The 20,124-nt window shown below is 34.9% G+C and overlaps 1 protein-coding gene across 1 annotated transcript in view; it reads left to right on the top strand.

Annotated features, from left to right (window-relative positions):
- The first annotated feature begins 48 nt into the window (after window positions 1-48).
- Window positions 49-20,124, top strand: part of GREM1 (gremlin 1, DAN family BMP antagonist) — a 49,961-nt gene continuing 29,885 nt past the window's right edge. Inside the window, exon 1 of the mRNA XM_074289201.1 lies at window positions 49-9,586. The gene's annotated coding sequence lies outside the window, so the exon portion shown is untranslated. The remainder of the gene's footprint in view (window positions 9,587-20,124) is intronic.

The raw sequence follows: 20,124 nt of genomic DNA, 5'->3' as shown, positions 1-20,124 counted from the left end.
GTGCGCTTCATTCTATTTCAGAAGAATCTATTTCAGAAGCATAGGTATAGAGAAGAGAATCAAAGTTGGGGGAAAATGCAAAACACTCCATTAGATCAGCCAATAAACATATTATTGAGAATTCTGGGAAGGTGGTGTAGTAGATCAGAAAATTCCAAGATTTCTAGATTTCCCCCACAAACAAAACAAAATTATACCTTAGGGGGAACATAGACTGATGAAAAACAAATAAGACTTGGGGCAAAACAAGAGTCCTCTTGGGACAACCCAAGAAGACCCAAACAGAGACACTAAAACTAGGGTTTAACCACTGTGAAGTGTAAATACCTTCAAGCTAGCTCCCCAGAAATAGGGAGCTTTGGGGCTAAGTGAATTTAAAGTAACTCCAGCCCAAATCACAGAAATTTTTACCTCCTAGAGAGTGTGGGAAGTTGGAGGTCTGAGACTGAGAAGACTGAGGGAAACTTGGCAGATTGGGAATGCTAGATCCAGCTGTGCTGTAGAGACACAAGCTCTGGGCAAGAAGGAACCAGCCTATGGGGTAAGTGCAGACATTTTGGGATTAGACTGCTGGCTGCAGGTACTTGCAGGAAAGTGGAGCTTTTGGTTTGGGGTTCTAGGTTAGAGGAAAATGCAGAAGTGAAGTAGAGGTACAATTCCCCGCCCCCCTGCCCACAGGATTAGAGGTGCTTAAATTAAAAGTTCTCTTTAAAAAAATGAACAGGCAAAAAAGAAAGAACTTAACCATAGAAACTCACCATGGAAATAGAGAAGACTAGGGTTCAACTTCAGAGGAGGACAGTAAAGTTTTTTTTTAAGCTTCTGTTCCAAAGAGGGACATTAAATAGTCCCTGCCTGAAAAATAATTATAAAAGAAATTAAAAAAAAATTCAGAAGTCAAATGAGATATTGAGGGAAAACTAGAAAAAAACATTCAGGAAAAATAAGATTATGAAAACACTTAACTACAAAAGGAGATAAAAAACCTTAAAGAAAAAAATAATTAAAAAAAATAGAATTGAGGAAGGGGAAGCCAGTGAATCTATAAGAGACAGAGAAATAATAAAATATAAAGAATTAAAAAATAGAACAAAATGTGAAACATCTTGTGAGAAAAACAACAAATCTGGAGAAGAGATCAAGAAGAGAAAAACAGAATAATTAGGCTTCTTGAAAGTTGTGATCAAAAAAAAATAAGATCCTTGACACAATAATATTTTTATTAATAATTTTTATTTACCAGATATATGCATGGGTAATTTTACAACATTGACAATTGCCAAATCTTTTGTTCTAATTTTTCCCCTCTTTCCCCTACCCCCAGAGGGCAGGTTGACCAATACATGTTAAATATGTTAAAATATAAATTAAATACAATATATGCATACATCTCCAAATAGTTGTTTTGCTGCACAAGAAGAATTGGACTTTGAAATAGTGTACAATTAGCCTGTGAAGGAAATAAAAATTCTGGCAGACAAAAATAAAGGGATTGGGAGTTCTATGTAGTGGTTCATAGTCATCTCCCAGAGTTCTTTTGCTGAGTATAGCTGGTTCAGTTCATTACTGCTCAATTGGAACTGATTTGGTTCATCTCATTGTTGAAGATGGCCACGTCCATCAGAATTGATCATCATATAGTATTGTTATTGAAGTATACAATGATCTCCTGTTCCTACTCATTTCACTCAGCATCAGTTCATGTAAGTCTCTCTTGGCCTTTCTGAAATCATCCTGTTGGTCATTTCTTACAGAACAATAATATTCCATAATATTCATATACCACAATTTATTCAGCCATTCTCCAATTGATGGGCATCCACTTAGTTTCCAGTTTCTGGCCACTCTAAAGAGGGCTGCCACAAACATTCTTGCACATATAGGTCCCTTTCCCTTCTTTAAGATCTCTTTGGGATATAAGCTCAGTAGTAATACTGCTGGGTCAAAGGGTATGCACAGTTGGATAACTTTTTGAGCATAGTTCCAAATTGCTCTCCAATATGGCTGGATGTATTCACAATTCCAACAATGTAACAGTGTCCCTGTTTTCCCACATCCCCTCCAACATTCTGCATTATCTTTCCCTGTCATTCTAGCCAATCTGAAAGTGTGTAGTGGTATCTCAGAGTGGTGTTAATTTGCATTTCTCTGATTAATAATGACTTGGAGCATCTTTTCATATGGCTAGAAATAGTTTCAATTTCTTCATCTGAAAATTGTCTGTTCATATCCTCTGACCGACCATTCATCAATTGGAGAATGGCTTGATTTCTTATAAGGTAGAGTCAATTCTCTATATATTTTGGAAATGAGGCCTTTATTGGAACCTTTGACTGTAAAAATGGTTTTTTCAATTTATTGTTTCCCTTCTAATCTTACCTGCATTAGTTTTGTTTGTACAAAAACTTTTCAATTAACACAATATTTTTTTTAAAAATCAAAGAAAATTGTCCTAAAGTGATGAACATGAAGGGAAAGTAGAAATAAGAAAAAACATCCACTGATCACTCCCTCTAAGAGATCCTCCATGGAAAACACATAGAAATATTATTGCTTAATATTGAAACCCCTAGATCAAAAGAAAATTATATAAGAAACAAACAAAAAACCAAATAAAATATGCAAGAGCTACAATTAGAATTGTACAGGGTTTACCAGCAACTATCATGAAATACCACAGGTCCTGGAATAATATATATCAACAATAAAAAGAACTAGGCTTGTGGTCAAAAATTTCACATCCAGCAAAAGTAACTATAATATTGAACCAAAAAAGGACATTCAACAAACTTGCAGATTTTTCAGGACTTTGTCTCAATCAAACCAGAACTCAGTAGAAAACTTAACATATGAGAGCCAACATCAAAGATTAATTTTAAAGAACTCAATAAGGACAAATAGTTTTAAGTTTTTTACATGGAAATGTATACCCTATGTTTAAGATTGATATCAATATAGCTCAAAAAATGATTGGGGCAGAGCTGAGTATGATCTAACTCTAAAAAGCAAAACTATCTAGAAAATGATAAAATAGTAATTATGCTATATTAACGAGGTACAGAGGAAGAACTGACTTGGAGACATTGGTTGGGGAGGACTGGTAGTTCTGAAGACCTAGGAAAGAGTTAAATAGGGAACGATGCACATATGTACCATGAAAAATAAAGACCCTTCAAAATAAAAAGAAATTTAAAGAAATTTAAATTTATTTAAAGAAATAAAGGGCAGACATAGGATAAAGATGGGGGTATAGTTATGTCAGTGAGACAAGGTGTGTAGATTAATGGGAAAGAGGTAAAGAAGAGGAGAAAGAATGATATAGGATAAGAAGGGGCTCAGAAAAGTATTTAGATTAATAGAAGTGAGGAAAATGTGTAGATTAATGGGAAGGGATAAAGAGGTAGGGAAAAGGTAAGGGGGAGAAGATAAGGAGTGATCCATGGGTAAAGGGAAGTTAAGTAACATCAAGGCAACTTAAGGAGTAGAACTAAAGTAGGAGAGTTAGCAGAAATAGGAAATGAGATATATATTTAGTTCAGCATTTTTAAGAGTCTCTCTTTGGGTCTTCTTGGGTTGTCCCAAAAGGACTCTTATTCTGCCCCAAGTCTTATTTGTTTTTCATCAGTCTATGTTCCCCCTGAGGTATAATTTTGTTTTGTTTGTGGGGGAAATCTAGAAATCTTGGAATTTTCTGACCTACTCTGCCATCTTCCCAGAATTTTCAATAAAATGCTTATTGGCTGATCTAATGGATAAGAAATATACACAAACACTATGACAAGGATCAGAAGTTGAATTCATTAGAAAAAAAAAGTTGGCTAACAATCATTAATGTCAGACAAACTCAAACTTAAAGATTGAATCCAGAGAGAAATCTGCATTATGTCAGCCATATTAATATTGTTTTAGATCCATGTCTACATATGTGTAAATGTGTATGCATAGGTGTGTGTATATGTGCATGTATACATGTGTGTATGTGTATATATATATTATATGTTTGTGGGTGGGTGCTAGTGTGTGTGTGTGTGTGTGTGCACATGTGCGTGTGCGTACATGCGCTTAACTGTAACTGGTTTGGGGAAGGACAGATGGAAGATGAAAGTGAGGGAAAATAAAGTAAGAATTACACATCAGAGAGCAAAAGAATTAACTTACAAGGAAACAAAGAAAAGATGGACCATCATGAATATATAATCTATCCTATTATTACATATTCTTTCTTGAAATGGAAATTTACTATAACATATTTTGAATCTTCCCTGAAATTCTGCTTAATACATGATAATGTGTTGTTTGGAGCTTTTTTAAATTGTCCTTTTTTATCTTTCCTTTACTATTTTTTTCTTATTTTGTATTTGGTTTTAAATTTTAAATTAAAAAAAATTTAGGCAAACATTTTTTTATTTTAATAACCCTATTGCTGATCCCTCTTTGTACCTTTTTTTTCCCCCTTCCATCATCAAACTGAAAGGAAGAAAAAACCCTAATAACAAATAAGAATAGTCAAGCAAATACAAATCCCCATATTTAGCCATGTACAAAAAACCTTATATTTCTCTCTGTACCACCTTGAATTAATTATCTTACTGTCTGAGAGCAAAATGTTTTGTCACTTATCTTTTGACACCATGATTAGTCAGTTTTTAGTTCTTTCAAAATTATTGTCCTTAAATTATTGTTATTGTATAACTTGTTATCCTAATACTGCTCACTTTAGTCCACATTAGTTCTTCTTTTGAACTTAGTAAATACTAAATAAAATGAGCATTTCCATATACAAAGGAGAATAGAAAAAGATGATTGCCCGTGGGGCCATGAATATGCAGCATATATAGCTTGCTTCTCTCTCTAATTATGCAACAAATTCAGTACAGCATTTTCAAAGTGGTCTTATATGTATTTCTTCTTGATCCTCCCTTTTTCTTTAAATCTACTTAGGTTTTAAACTACCCCTTCCATTGTTTCTTATTTTCATTAATATTATGTCATCTCTCAATTTATTGTCACTTTCTTAATTTTTATTTCTTTGGCACTATAAAAAAAGCAGCTGTCAGTATTTTAATATGTGTTTTCTTCTGCATTTGTATTCTTTCTTTCCTTCTTTTTTTTGGTGAAGCAAATGAGGTAAAGTAGTTTGTCCAGGGTCACACAGCTAGAAAGTGTTTAGTGTCTGAGGCTGCATTTGAACTTATATCCTCCTGACTACAGAGCCAGTGCTCTAGCCACTCTGCTATCTAGTTGCTCTCACATTTCAAAGAGTGAAATTATGTCGATGCTAGCAAAGTGAGAGCTGCTCCTGATTTTTCTTTTTTTTTTCTAATTAATGTATTCATTAATTTATCATTATAAGCATTTATTAGATCTTCTTCCCTTGTCCCTGGATTAAATAGTTAACTGCCGTCCCCAAAAGTAAAATCTTATAACAAATGTGTATAGCTCAGCAAGACATATTCCCAGATTGCTCATGTTCAAAAATAGTAGTGCTCCCCAGATCACAAGAATTGTTTCCAGTTTAGCCCTTGCAGACATTGAGGGGAGAAATCATTGTGAAGAGAGGACTTACCTTCCCCGTCACAACTAGAAATAACTGTTGACCTACTATCACCAATAGGTAGATAAATATAAGAGGTTTGGGAATGGTAGAACCCTCAGATCACTGTGTAGATTCATGAAGAAGAAATTGATAAACTAAGAATAGGTAATATGGAAATAAAACCATCATTCTTAGTAGATAATATGACGATATACTTAGAGAACGGTAGAGAATTAACCAAAAAAATTAGTTGAAAATTCATAATATTAGGAAATTGCAGAGATATAAACTCATATCTCATGAGTTCCTATTTTTTCATCTGTAAATTTCAAATTTCTCCTTAGATTTTTAAAGCAATATATCTAAATATATACTATTTTGTCTCTTTTTTACACGAACTCAGTGACCACTTATGACATAATATACTTATCATGGAAAACCATAAATGAAATATTTCATAAAATATCTTTTTACATCATATAAAAATTCCTTGAAACATGTAGCAAATAATTTTTAAAAGATAGGATTAGAGTATGCAATTGTGACTTTATTATTATTTTTGAGACTGGGTCTCCTTATCTCCTTTGACTGGAAGAATAGCAGCCATAAGTGGTTCCATACTATTGCAGGTCACTGTGAATCTTTAACCTATTCTGATTCTGACTAGTCTGTTTCCTCTTCTGTTGATCAGTACAGTTTATGTATTGTAAACATACATCCATTGCACTTAGATTATCAGTTTACTGGAAAATAATTGAATTAAATAATACTTAATAATGGTTTTAATTTTATCTTCATTGGTGGTACATTGATTCTTTTCATTTTTGATGCTAGCAATTATAATTTCTTCCTTTTTCAATCCAGGGCTGGATTGTCCTACCTTAGATAATCAATAACATCCCAAATTGGGTATATTGGTGCCAGACTTATTAGGATATGTGATTAAATTTAGTTCACTGTGCTTCAGAACTCTCAACCTCAAGCAATCTACCAACTTCAGCCTTATCTTGGAAACAGACTTTTAAAGTCATTTAAATTTTTTGAAATAAAAATGTAACTCATGATACAAAAGAGTGGCATTTGAGTTGGCTTTTGAAGTAAACTAGGAATTTTAACAGGTAGAAATGAGGAGAAGGACATTGCAGATATGGGAACATCTTGTTCAAAGGCATAAAGGTTTTTTTTTTTTGTTGTTGTTGTTGTTGTTTTTTAACCACAAATGAGGTACAGCCAATCTGACTAAACTGAAAAGTGTGTGAAGGAGGGTAATATAATAATATAAGAAAAGTAGGGTGGATCATGAAAGGCTCTAAATATCAAAGATAGGAATTTATATTTAACCCTAAAGGTATTAAAGAACTAGTGGACAGAGCCAATTAAGCAAGAGCATGTCTGGTCAAACAGCCATGTGGGAGATGATTGGAGAGACTTGATATTTCTTTTCCACCTTTTGAATTTTATTTTACTCTGTACTTAAAAAACACTAAATAAAATAAATATTTTCATATCCATATTATAACGGAAAACTGAAGAATTATGAACAATTAATCAATAAACATTTATTAAAAACCCAATTTATGCCAGGCACTGTGCTAGGTTTTATACATGGCACTACAAATCTCTTTTAAGTACACTTTGCTTTTCTTTTAAAGCATGTCACTTTCAAAGATGTCTCACTTATCTATGATTTCTTTTGTTCCCTTTTATGTATTTAAAATAAATGCTTACATTCCATTCTTTTCCATTATTATTTGCAATAATTCTAAAAATGCTAGCAATAAAAATATTATAAGAGAATGATTCTAAAATAATGATTTTAGAATCATTATTTACCAATAATTAAGAGGAAAAATTATCATTTTTTGGCAGATGACAGGATGGTTTACTTTGAAAACTTTATAGAATCAACAAATAAACTAAATAGGTTTTATTAAAGTAACAAGATACAAAATAGATGCACAAAAAGTATCAGCATTCTTATAAAAAAAAATCAAAAGAAAAAAGAAATGATAGAAAAAGAAATCACATACAAAATAGCTAAAAATTATGTAGTACTTTGGGGCCAATCTACCACAGTCAAGACTTATATGAATAATACAAAAACACTTTTTATAGAAGTAAAAACTTAAATAATTAAAAGGCTATTTAATGTTTATAATTGGACCGTGTTAACATAATTTAAAGATGATATTATCTACAGTAAATTACAGATAGAGTACTATACCAATAAAATCACCAATGGGCAATTGTTAAACTTATATAGAATTATTAGAATTAGACAAAATCAGGTTAAAATTCATTTGGAGGAACAAAATGTCTGAAATCTAAAGGGAAACAATGGTAAAGATGGGCATGGAATGTGGCGGAATAGCACTTCCTGACCTCAAACTCTCAAACTGTGGTATAAAACATTAAAAAATTAACAAAACTATTTGGTAGTGTGTGTGTGTGTGTGTGTGTGTGTGTGTGTGTGTGTGTGTGTGTGTGTGTGTGCGTGTGTATTAGGGACAGCTTCATGATGCAGTGGATAGAATTCTGGACCTGCGATCGGGAAGACTCATCCTCATAAGTTTAAATTTGGCCTCAGACATTCACTATCTGTGTGACTCTGAGCAAGTTACTTAATCTTGCCTAAGTTTCTTCACCTATAAAATAAGCTAGAGAAGGAAATGGCAAACCATTTGCCAAGAAAATCTGAAATAGAGTCACAAAGTCTCTGATATGACGGAAAACATTTTTAAAATAGATCAATGTAATAGATTAGGTAAGTAAGAATCTGAAACAATCAGTCAACAAGCATTTATTAAACACCTATTATGTGCCAAGCACTGTGCCATATTTGGGGAAAACAGTGAAAAATCCTTGCCTTGTAGGTTACTACTTTCTTTTGGGGTAGTTATGTATACATTAAAGTATTCAAAAATAAATACAAGGCAATTTTAAAATGAGTGGTCATTATACATCTTTTTGTAAAGGGATTTTGAGTCTTTGTGTTTATTTTGCTTTCATTTTCTGTCCCAGACTGCTCAAATCCCATTTGAAAGCTGTGCTTCTTCATGCATGTATTTTAGCAGTTTTTAATTAAACTAGAGTTCTTTCTTCCTCCTTTTAGCCATCAAAATGCAGCAATATCTTATGTCTTTTAACAACTGTTTTAAATATATTTTCTTTACACAAAAAAAACTTTTTCTGTCCTTTTAAATGTTAATCTACTGGAAAATCCTTAAAGAAATAGTAAATTAAATCAGCACTGATGATACAAAAACAAGTAACAATCTAATCTCTGTTCTTATAGAACTCCTCAGGAGATCACAGGTACCTGTGTAGTCAGATACAGAATAAATATAATTAATACAAGTCGATTTGAAGTATGTGAGGTAGTAAGTTTGCTGTTACAAGTGTTCAGCAGAGATGGGATATTCAGGGTGAAAACTCAAACAACATCTAGGGTTTCTTCAAACCCAAGAGCCTTTGCATATTTAAAGAAATATGAGAGAATAGCCCAGGAAAACTGACTCGGAATTCCATATAGGCTATGTAGAATTTCTGTGAGCTTTGAGCACTAAAACCTTTTTGTGAAACAGGGTTAACTCACTCTTTGGGTGCATTCATATGTGTTCAATGTTCCAGAAAATGTCAGGTCTCTTTTAGAACAAGCTATCAGAACCACATTCCTTTCCCCCCACAGGGAACTACCCAATAGCTAGCAGAACAGCATTCTCTGAATTCTGGGTCTTGGGATAATCACCCTGAAGCTAACTCTATACATGTTCTCCTGTTTGTTCAAGGGATGAATCTACGTGATAGGGCAGCATCCCAACTCCTCACCAAGAGGACCACGAATGCATAGGGCAGAATTATCATCATGGTTATGCTAGTGGCTTTTTGAGTAGCTCTGTACTCTTGACTACCAGAATATCTGGTAGCCATGTGTTCTGCACACGGGAAGGAAGCATTACACATCTTAAAAACTGTTTTCAGGGCAGTGGCGGCAGCAGCTCAGTAATTAGAGCAGAGAGACCTTGGAAAACCTTGTCTGGCCAGCGAATGGTAAGTTTGCTTTTGGTTTAGGAAGTTAGCATGCAGAGGTGGGTCACAAGGGGAGGCTGGTGAGATGGCTTGGAAAGATAAGGGAGAGTGATTCGATGTGGTGGGGAAATCTCTAAAGAAATCAAAGCATCCAAACATCATTATTACTCTAGGTTCACAGACATTCTCCCTCTCACCAATTGTTTTTCTCTGCTAATGAAACTGCTGGACCTTGTGATCCACATGGATAAACACTGGTTGACTTTAAAGTTGCTTCAAATCCCAGGCCTAATTGGCAAATGACAGTGGGTGGAGGAAGCTTGTCAAGAAAGCCCACATAACACTTTCTGGCCAGACCTCAATCCCTAGAGGACCATTCTCTCTCCTTGTATTGCCTATGGACTAATAACATTGGCGAGGCACCAGTTAATAGGGAAACACCAGGAAATCAGAGTTGTTCCTTTGCAAAATAGTCAGCACATACCTTTCTCTACTCCTATACAAACCATGATGCAAAATCAAGTCATTTTCTACAGAGAATATTCCATCTGAAAATAAGAGATCTGGTCTCATATGCTCCATAGATACATAAGGTACCTTTGACTTGGGTAATTTGGGTTAGAATGGGAAGCCATTATGAAAATGCTTGGGAACCAAGGAAATCCCAAGAGACCTCATGATGTTTGACTTTTTTTTTTAATCAATGAACCCTAGATCAGGAAGGTTTGGGGGGGTTATTTCCTCTTCACAATCTCGACTTCCTATCTCTAAGGGAAAGAAAAGAATCATCAGGCGTTTTGGCCTTTAAGTCTCTCTTACAAAACATTTTGGTGACTTAAATGTAGATGAATCATAAACATATGGATCAAATTTCCTCCTAAAATACACATGGGCTTAGCAATTAAAAGAAAATGTGTTGGATGCAGCATATTTGCTGTTTCAGCCAAACCCAAATGTTTGAGAACTCCACAGCTCCCAGACAGAGCGGTGGCCACCAAAAAGGATCACAAGGAATTAATGGGGAAAAAACCTAGGCTGATAAATATAAGGGCATAGAGTAACTAGGAGGTAGTTGGATGACCTGTGGATTCAGTGCTGGCCCTGGTGTCAGAAAGTTCAAATCGTACCTCAGACATTTATTACCTGTAAGATTCTGGGCAAATCGCTTAACTCCTATCTGTCTTTAGTTTTCTCATTTGTAAAAATAGAGATAGTAATAGTACCTACCTCCCAGGATTGTTGTGAGGCTCAAATGAGATAATATTTGTAAAATGCTTAGCATGATGTCTTATACATAATAGGAGCTCAAAGGAAAAACAAACAAAACTTGTTTCCTTCTTTATTTTTTTTCTCCCTTTTACCATTCCTCCCATTCTTCAACTCTTCCCTTTTTCTTTCCTTCCTTTCTTTCATCCAACCAATCAACATTTTTTCACCCAACAGTCAAAAATTTCCATGCACAGAGAAATAGCGAATGAAGTACTTTTGCATCTATAGACCACATTAACAGGGAAAATTCTCCTACAGAAATTATGCACTAGAAAATTTGCCTTGAACTATAGTTTGATAAATGTGTTAACTTATAAGGAAGAAATTAAAAATATTTTAGAAAATGGCCATTGCAAGTTGTACTGGATAGACAAACACCAAACGCATCCGGCCAGCAGGGCGGACATTCTGCTATTTGATAAAACTAATAATGTGGTAGGACGTGTTGATATAACTGGTCCATTTAGCAAAAACCACAAACATTTACACAGAAAAATAAATAAATAAAGTTTGTAGCTCTGGCAGAGGAGCTAAAACAAATCTAGAAACTGAGGAGCATCAAAGAAAAGACAATTATTGACTTGGCAAGTAGGATGATTTCACTGCACATTTGTTGGACTCAGGGACAAGATGCTTGGTCAAATCAAGAGAACTCATTTTGCAGTCACTTATTATATTTATTTACTAAATAATGCTAGATAAAACTTAATCAGAGAGACCCAATTGATTTCTCCAGTTGCAAAATGAGGGAAATGCTACCATTTGTCACTAGACATCTGCAAAGTACTTTGCCCTTCTTTGAGGAAGGAGCAGAGTCATAACTAGGAATTTTGCACATACAAAAAAGTTAGAAGATCAGGTGATAAGGGAGTGCTCACTTGAGCACCCTACATTTAAGTCACCCTTACTGAGCACAGTATCCAATGTATACTGAAGGAAGAAAGCAAACCTTTGACAGTACTATTAGAACCCCCTACATCAGGGTTTCTTAACATAAGGACCATGGATTTCATAAGGTTCATTAACTTGCGAGGGAACGGATGACATCTTTGTTTTTCACTAACCTCTAATTGAAATTTATCATTTCCTTTAATTATGAAAATAGGTTTATGTCCCTAGGCTTTATCAATGAAATCCATGGCACAAAAATGTCAAGAACTATTGTTCTAGATTTTAATACCTTGGGACAAAGCCCCAGTCCCCCTTAGTTATGACTCAGGGAAAGGAGGGTCTAATGACAACCCATTATTATTAGGTTTTTTAATCAAGTTTGTAAGAGTAACTTTTCTCACTAGCTTTTTTGGGGTATTTTCAGGTCTTTTAGGATTTTTGACTTTTCAATGGGACATTTACTTTTTAGAATTCTCAGTAAAATGGCAAAGAAACTAAGAGAGTTCACTGGAGGCCAAGTGAAATAAATAAACTGGAGAAATGTTTCTGACACCCTGTAAAGCATAATCATCACCCAGAAAAATCTTCTCCCAATTTACTCTTTCACTATTTAAGGATTGTATACAAGAAAGATGTTTTCAGCAGGTTGCCAATTCAAACCATATTACAATTTTTTTTAATGGTGTGGTGGTGGTAGAGAGGTAGAGGGGTGAGAAGGTACAGACCACAGGTAATAGGAAGTATGGAAATTCTGGTGCCAAGTTTTTTCTATTTTACAAATGGACATATTCAATTGAAAATACTTTTAGCAGCTAATACCATCTCTGTTATTGAGTTTGGCTCCACTTGGCACAGAATCACAGCCTTGTTACTATTTGATCTGAAGGATGATGGATGCTTTCCTTTGCAGTTTGATCTTTTTTACTTGAATATTAAGGCAAATAACTTTGGGGTAGGGGATGCATCTTGTGAAAGTTTTAAAGTATAATAAGCATTTTCCCCTCAGGAAGCCTGAATATTTTCTCCCTGATTCTATGTAGATGCCAATAGCACAATGTCTCCAATTAAACTAAAATAATTTAGAAAGTCAAGCCAACAAGCATTTATTAAAAGCTGACTATATGCCAGACTTAGTGCTAAGTGTTAGGGATATACAAACAAGTAAAAAACAAACAAGTAAAAAACAAACAAACAAAAGATAGTTCTTACTAGGAATTTACATTCTAATGTGTGTATGTATGGAGTGAGACAACACATAAATCAAAGGTGAAAGATGATAAGAAGGGAAAGTTATCTATGAAACATGTGAGTTTGGTGCATCTGGAGAGTTAAAAATGGAGAGCTCATTGAAAAATGGAAAAGTGAATATGGTTGGCTTGGGAAATTTCCTTAAAATGTCTGTTTCAGGAGGAAGTGATTCATCAAAGAAAGGAAAGATGAAGGAGTCTTCCAGGGTTAGAAGAATGCTGGGATAGGGTAAAGGAAACAAGTCCAGAAAATCAGGAATAAAGCCCAGAGAAGCATAAAGGTACTAAGTCTCCCCACAAATGAATTTATATTTTTCCCCATCTTTATTTTTATAACAAGTTCTCATGCTAAAAACTCAAGAGCTTTGTGAGGCATGGAAGAAGAGAAATAGATTAGAAGATTTAGCTAAAAGATCAAACTTCAAATTTTTTGTGATGTTGACACAGCCTAGGGAAAGGAGAAACTAAACTTCTGGCATCTTGTGCTTGGGGAGTAAACACATTGTGGGAAAAATTTAATGACAATTCAAGATTTTATCAGAAGAGAAAAGATCAAGGAGAAGCTGGTCTGCTATATGCTCAGTTTAAAACGAGTCAAAATATGAGATTTTGACAGGATGAAAGAAAAAAAACAGACAGTTGGGATTCAAAGATAAAAGAGTTGGATCCAGGCATGTCTATCTGATTTCCCAGAAATGGAAAGTCTGTTGGAAATTTTTGAAGGAGAAATATTAGGAAGAAATATATATTAAATGCTCAGAGCTCACCACAGTCATAGACTCGAAAAAAAAAATCAGAGTACATGGCATGATGATTTCACTTGGACATAACTATTCTTCTGGGTGACTGGAAAAATGGTGGTGCCCTCAACATTAATAGTGTTTCCAATTTCATATGGAAGTACTATTTTCAGTGAAACATAACCCTCTCATCTAAACACTCAAAATCACTATAATAGTAATAACTGTCTAGTCCTACCAATTTCATCTTATATTGGAAATGCATGCTTGTGTCTGTGTTTTTGCACACATGTAAATGTGTTTGAGAATTTGTCTGTATATAAATATTGATGTACTGGGCAAAGTTAATAGGGTGGAGTGTGGAGGTGTAATTTGAGAAGTAAGGACAGACAAAAAGGGTGGGATAAAAGAACTCAGGTCCAGCATCTCTATGCACATTTTTAACAGTGGGCTAACCCTGGCTCTGCCAATAAATACTTTTTGAAAATTATTAGACTAGAAATTTTTTTTAAACCAGGTCTACAAAATATGCATTGGCTCTACCTGCATTTACTGCAGCCAGTCCCATCTCTTTAACCAATCCACCTCTTCCCAGATGGCTACCAGATACTCCTGTGGTTGGGAACAGAAGCCACAACAACCAAAACAACGCTGTTTTTACACAATGTTCCTTCATGTGGGATTAAGTTGATCCACTAATTTTTATTCTAAGATAAGTGTCTGTGTATGTGCATGTACATAAATGCATTCAAAAGTAATGGTATTCTTCCCATGTTCTTTGAGAATGACTGTCTTCTCCAAGAAGTGTTTTCAAAAGGCATTAGGGCTTTAAACACTACACATTCCATTGTTACCCCTTCTTCTGGTCACCTCAACTTTCCTTTAAGAAGAATAATGTATGTGAAATTCCTTTGAAACTTCAGAATGTTAAACAAATAAAAGGTATTATTTTTAATATTATTAGGCTAAGAGAATTCAAGCAACTGACTTCAACAATTACATGGCAATTTCTTAAAAAGTCAAAGGGGGAATATGAAAGAGTAGAGAGATGTATCTTATAACTTCCTCAGTGAGCCTATTAACATACTTTCATGAAAGAACCTTGATATTTCCTTTGGAGACCATCATCTCCACCTAAAGAATGTGATCAAGACATCCAAAAAGATACCCTATGGAAGAGCTGGTTATCATACTCCTATCCAGTCAAGTACATGTGTGCCTTCATATACATGTAATTTCTTTTAGACCTTAGGAATATTGGCCCATATTTAATTTCATGGAAAGAAGTTAATTATACAGTCAGAGTTCCCGGGAGATTTCCACAGTAGATTGTCATTTCATGGTAGAAGAAAGTAAAAACAGATTGTATCCAGAAAATTCGAATAAGAAGACTTGAGTCTATTTCTGATGCTGTCACTCACTTTTGGACAACACATTTAAATCATCTAAGTTTTCATTTCCTCCCCCCAAAAATGAGGGATTTGGATCTGATGATATCACATTTACCACTGCCTCTAAGTTCTAAAGTTCTATGATCATTTGGTGGGCATTTTATTTTTTTTTATTTTATTTTTATAACATTATCCCTTGTATTCATTTTTCCAAGTTTGCCCCTCCCTCCCTCTATTCCCTCCCTTTGATGACAGGCAATCCCATTCATATTACATGTGTTACAGTATAACCTAGATACAATATATGTGTATAAATCCAATTTTCTTGTTGCATGTTAAGTATTAGAATCTGAAGGTATAAGTAACCTGGGTAGAAAGACAGTAGTGCAAACAGTTTACATTCAATTCCCAGTGTTCCTTCTCTGGGTGTAGCTGTTTCTGTCCATCATTGATCAACTGGAAGTGAGTTGGATCTTCTTTATGTTGAAGATTTCCACTTCCATCAGAATACATCTTCATACAGTATTGTTGTTGAAGTATATAATGATCTCCTGGTCCTGCTCATTTCACTCAGCATCAGTTCATGTAACTCTCTCCAAGCCTCTCTGTATTCCTCCTGTTGGTCATTTCTTACAGAACAATAATATTCCATAACATTCATATACCATAATTTACCCAACCATTCTCCAATTGATGGACATCCATTCATTTTCCAGTTTCTAGCCACTACAAAAAGAGCTGCCACAAACATTTTGGCACATATAGGTCCCTTTCCCCTCTTTAGTATTTCTTTGGGATATAAGGTAGGCATTTTAAACAATTAAAAACAGTTGTATGTTTGAGCAGGTACTATTTCCTTATGTAACTCTTTGATAGAGCCATAGGATCACAGATGCAGAGCTGAAAGAGGGTGATTAGAAACTATCAAGTCTCTAATTTTACAGATGAAGAAAATGAGTTATAGACAGGTTAAAAATTTACTCGGGATAATACCGCTAATAAATATCTGAGACAATATTTGAACCTAGGTTTTCCTAACTCAGTCCAATCTATTATTCACTATACAAAGCAATTTCAGAAATGAAATGGAATGTTTAAAAAACCTAAATGACACTTTAAAATCATCATTTTTTGAGATTTCTTATTGGAACTGGTAGGAATCTTTGAGTTCATCTAGGCTAGGAGGAATGACTTTGCTCAAGGTCATAGAGTTATCAAATAGCAGAGCCAGGATTTGAATATATAGTTTCTGTGTCCCAATCCATTGTTCTTTCAATTGCCCAATGGCAGAGCCCTTTTGAACTTTTCAGTCATTTTCAGTTATTACAAATTTTGTGACACAACTTGGGGTTTTCTTAGGAAAGGTATTGGAGTGGTTTTGCCATCTCCTCCATTTCATTTGACAAATGAAACTAAGGCAAACAAGATGAAGTGACTTGTCCAGGGTCACACATAGTTTGTATCTGAGGTTGGATTTGAACTCCAGCTTTGGTTATCTATCCACTGTGCTACCTAACTGCCTCTTATAGAGGCATAACATGTCCAAAACTTTGTTGCTCAGTGGCTGTCTTAGGTAGCTTCCATTTAAGGAGTAAAAACTGATATGTGAGAAATGTAGGAAAAAAAGAAAAACAATGATAATGACTACAGTTTCCCTTTAACACCATAATTTTTTTTTCCAGATCCTAGGGTGACAAAAAGATTCAAGAGTCATAGTTTCTGGGTAATTTAATAATTTTATTAATAAGGACATCAGGTTATTAATAAAAGGATGGTCGGTTGGCCATTTCTCTTAGACCAAAGACCCCTAATGACAGTGGGGTCACAATTTATTTGCCCTTTGAAAAGTAGGTATTTCTTAACTACACCCAGAGAAGGAACACTGGGAAGTGAATGTAAATTGTTAGCACTACTGTCTACCTACCCAGGTTACTTATACCTTCGGAAGCTAATACTTAATGTGCAACAAGAAAATGGTATTTACACACATATATTGTATCTAGGTTATATTGTAACACATGTAAAATGTATGGGATTACCTGTCATGAGGGGGGAGGGAGTGGAGGGAGAAGGGATAATTTGGAAAAATGAATACAAGGGATAATATTATAAAAAAAAAATAAATTAAAAAAAAATAAAAAATTATAAAAATTAAAAAAAAAAGAAAAGTAGGTATTTCTGAGGGATGGCAATCAGTTCTGGTTGATTAACACAGTGGGAGGTGGGCTATCTTGTAGTATGTGACTTTGGTCACTTAAATCTTAGTCAAAGAGACATAATTTTTTATATCACCTATCTTCATAAAAGAGAGAATCAGCATTTTCCCAAGTCTGTCGAATGAACACTCATTAGCCCAAACCTGGAATTTCTTTTACTGTCTGATTAGATTTTGGCCTGTATAAATACCTAAGAGAAACTTCCCACACTAGTTGATTTCTGGATGAGAAAGAAGGAAAAAGGAAAACCTTGGTCTTAATAGAATAATTAGTTATTAGCAAGAGGAAATTTCACTCACGAGTATATTATTCAAGAATGACTTTAATTTGGTGGGGTAATGGTCAATAAAACAGAAAGAAAAGAAATGTAAAATAACAATCATTTGACAAAAGACTTCACATATGTCTGCCACTGTCCAAATCAGTTTCTTTCCTTTATAACTGTTTACTTGTTTTGATGTATTTCAAATATTAAACAGCTTCTATGCTCAAAGCACTTTTCTAGGTACTGGGAATACATCAATTATAAACTACATAATCCACATTCTCAAAAACCTTTTAGTTCCTCAAGAAAATACAGCATGTAGACAAATAAGCATCAAAGTGGTGGAATATGATAGAAGAATCAATTTGACAATTTGAGGAATGTGGGTTCACCTTAGCTCAAGGTACAAGTAAGCTTCATGGAGAAGGCAGAAAGTGAGCTGTTTCTGTGAAGGAAGAGAAGGATTTCATTAGGAAGAAGAAGGAATGTTTTGGAGACCCAGTGGATGGCCAGCATAAATGCATAAGATAAGAAACAACTGAATAAAATCAAAGAATTTAAGTATGAAGAGAAGTAACATGAAATAAGATTGGAAATGCAGGTTGGAGCCAGATTGTAGAGGTTCTTAAAGACGAGGTTGAAAACTTTGTTATTTTATCCTATAGGTATGTTAGCAATTGGCCTGCTTAAGCATCCTGGCCATATCATAATTACAAGTGACACCACATTACCTTATACTGTTTGGAAAGGGCAGGAAGGAAGAGATAAGAAAAATTCTCCTTATTTCTAACTCAACAGTGGATCCCAAAAAGTCATGTTAGATTAAATAGGTAGCTTTCTGTTATTGACAGGACAAAATTTAATACTGATTTGTCCCTTGGAAAAAGGATTGGAAGGAGAGGAAAATCATGATTGAAGGGAACAGATAATGAAAGGAAGATAATAACCTTTAGGCATTGTTCTAGGAAAATATAAGGACTGTGTGGGCAGGGGAATACAAGTGAAGTGGATTAGGAGATTGAGAGAGTATAGTTTTAGACTGAGAGTCATGGTTCACTTGAAGAAATCGTGAGGCATTTATCACAGATCACAAAAGTTTGCCATTTATTATATGAAATCGTTTACAGTCTTAACCAAATATGACTAAGCAAGACAGAATCATAGATGATTAAGCGATGTTCTTCCTAGATTCAGGAACCTTTAAAGTCTCAGGGGAGAGGCAGGGTCTGGGGAGTTAAGGGAGGAACCAGGGAGGAAGAGTTTGGGAAGAAGCTAGGGAGAGTGTAGGAAAGGATCAAGGAGGAGCCAAGTGGAGTGTTACTAGACAGACTAGGCTCCCCATCTCCCCCCACTGGTCCAAAGATGTGCTAATCAAGATGAAGACTGGATGGATGGATTCCAGTTACTGACAATGGAAAACAGATGAATTGACTAAGAGTTCTGGCTTCACATCACAAGTTCCTTAAACTTTCCGGACCTCAGTTTCCTCAACTCTGAATTGAGGTGATTGGAGTAGATGGCTTCTGAAGTCCCTTCTAGCTCTAAATCTATGATAACATAATATTTTTAAAGTATTCATGAAACTTAATTGAAAACAAATTTAATTTATTTTGATTCCCTCTCTTTTGTTTTTTCTTCAATGTGCTTCGTTTTCTTTTCTCCTGATAACCTAAATGTCAGGCTTTAGCTCCTGCTCTAGTCCTCAAAACAAATAATTGATAGAAAAAACTGGGAAATAGGGGGCAGCTAGGTGGCATAGTAGATAGAGCACCAGCCCTGAATTCAGGAGGACCTGAGTTCAAATCTAGTCTCAGACACTTCCTGGCTGTGTGACCCTGGGCAAGTCACTTAATCCCAGCCTCAGGGAAAAAAACAAAACAAAACTGGGAAATGATATTAACAGGTCATAGGGAACCATTTCAGTTTCTTGAGCAGGAGAGTGATGTGTTCAGTTATTATATGTTAGAAAAATTGTGGCAGCTTTATTTGGCTGGATTGGAGGGGAAAAACTGGAGGCAGGGAAACCAGTTATAAGGCTATTACAATAATCTGGGAAAGGTGGTGAGAGAGGGATAAGAGAGTGAAAGGGGGGGAGTTGTATGAATAAAGAAAAGCATCTCTATTATATAAGCAAAATTTAGAGTTCACAACTGATTGGTCTTTCTAACCTTATTGGCCATGACTTCCCACTTCCCTTTATTCTTCATTCAAGCCAACTGGTCTTCTCTCTGTTCTTCACATATGACATTTCATCTCTCATTTTGGTGTCATTGTTCTGGCAGTCTCCCATGCTTGGGATATATTCCCTTTACTTTCATCTCACAAAGTGCCTCTCTTCCTTTAAAATGCAGTCTAGGAACTATCTTTTGCATAAATCCTTTCTTGATCCCCGGAACAGCTAGTTCCTTCTCTCTCAAGCTACTTTATATTTAATAATTTTGCATATGTTTTTATTTACTAACTTTACATTTTCAGATATGCTTATTATTTCTTCCTTTAGAATATGAGCCCATTAACAGTCCCATTATAGGACTGTTTCA

This window comes from Sminthopsis crassicaudata, chromosome 2, assembly GCF_048593235.1.
Source record: "Sminthopsis crassicaudata isolate SCR6 chromosome 2, ASM4859323v1, whole genome shotgun sequence".
Classification (NCBI taxonomy): Eukaryota; Metazoa; Chordata; class Mammalia; order Dasyuromorphia; family Dasyuridae; genus Sminthopsis; species Sminthopsis crassicaudata.
The sequence above is the reverse complement of the archived record's forward strand: the minus strand, read 5'-3'. Positions and strand labels throughout refer to the sequence as shown.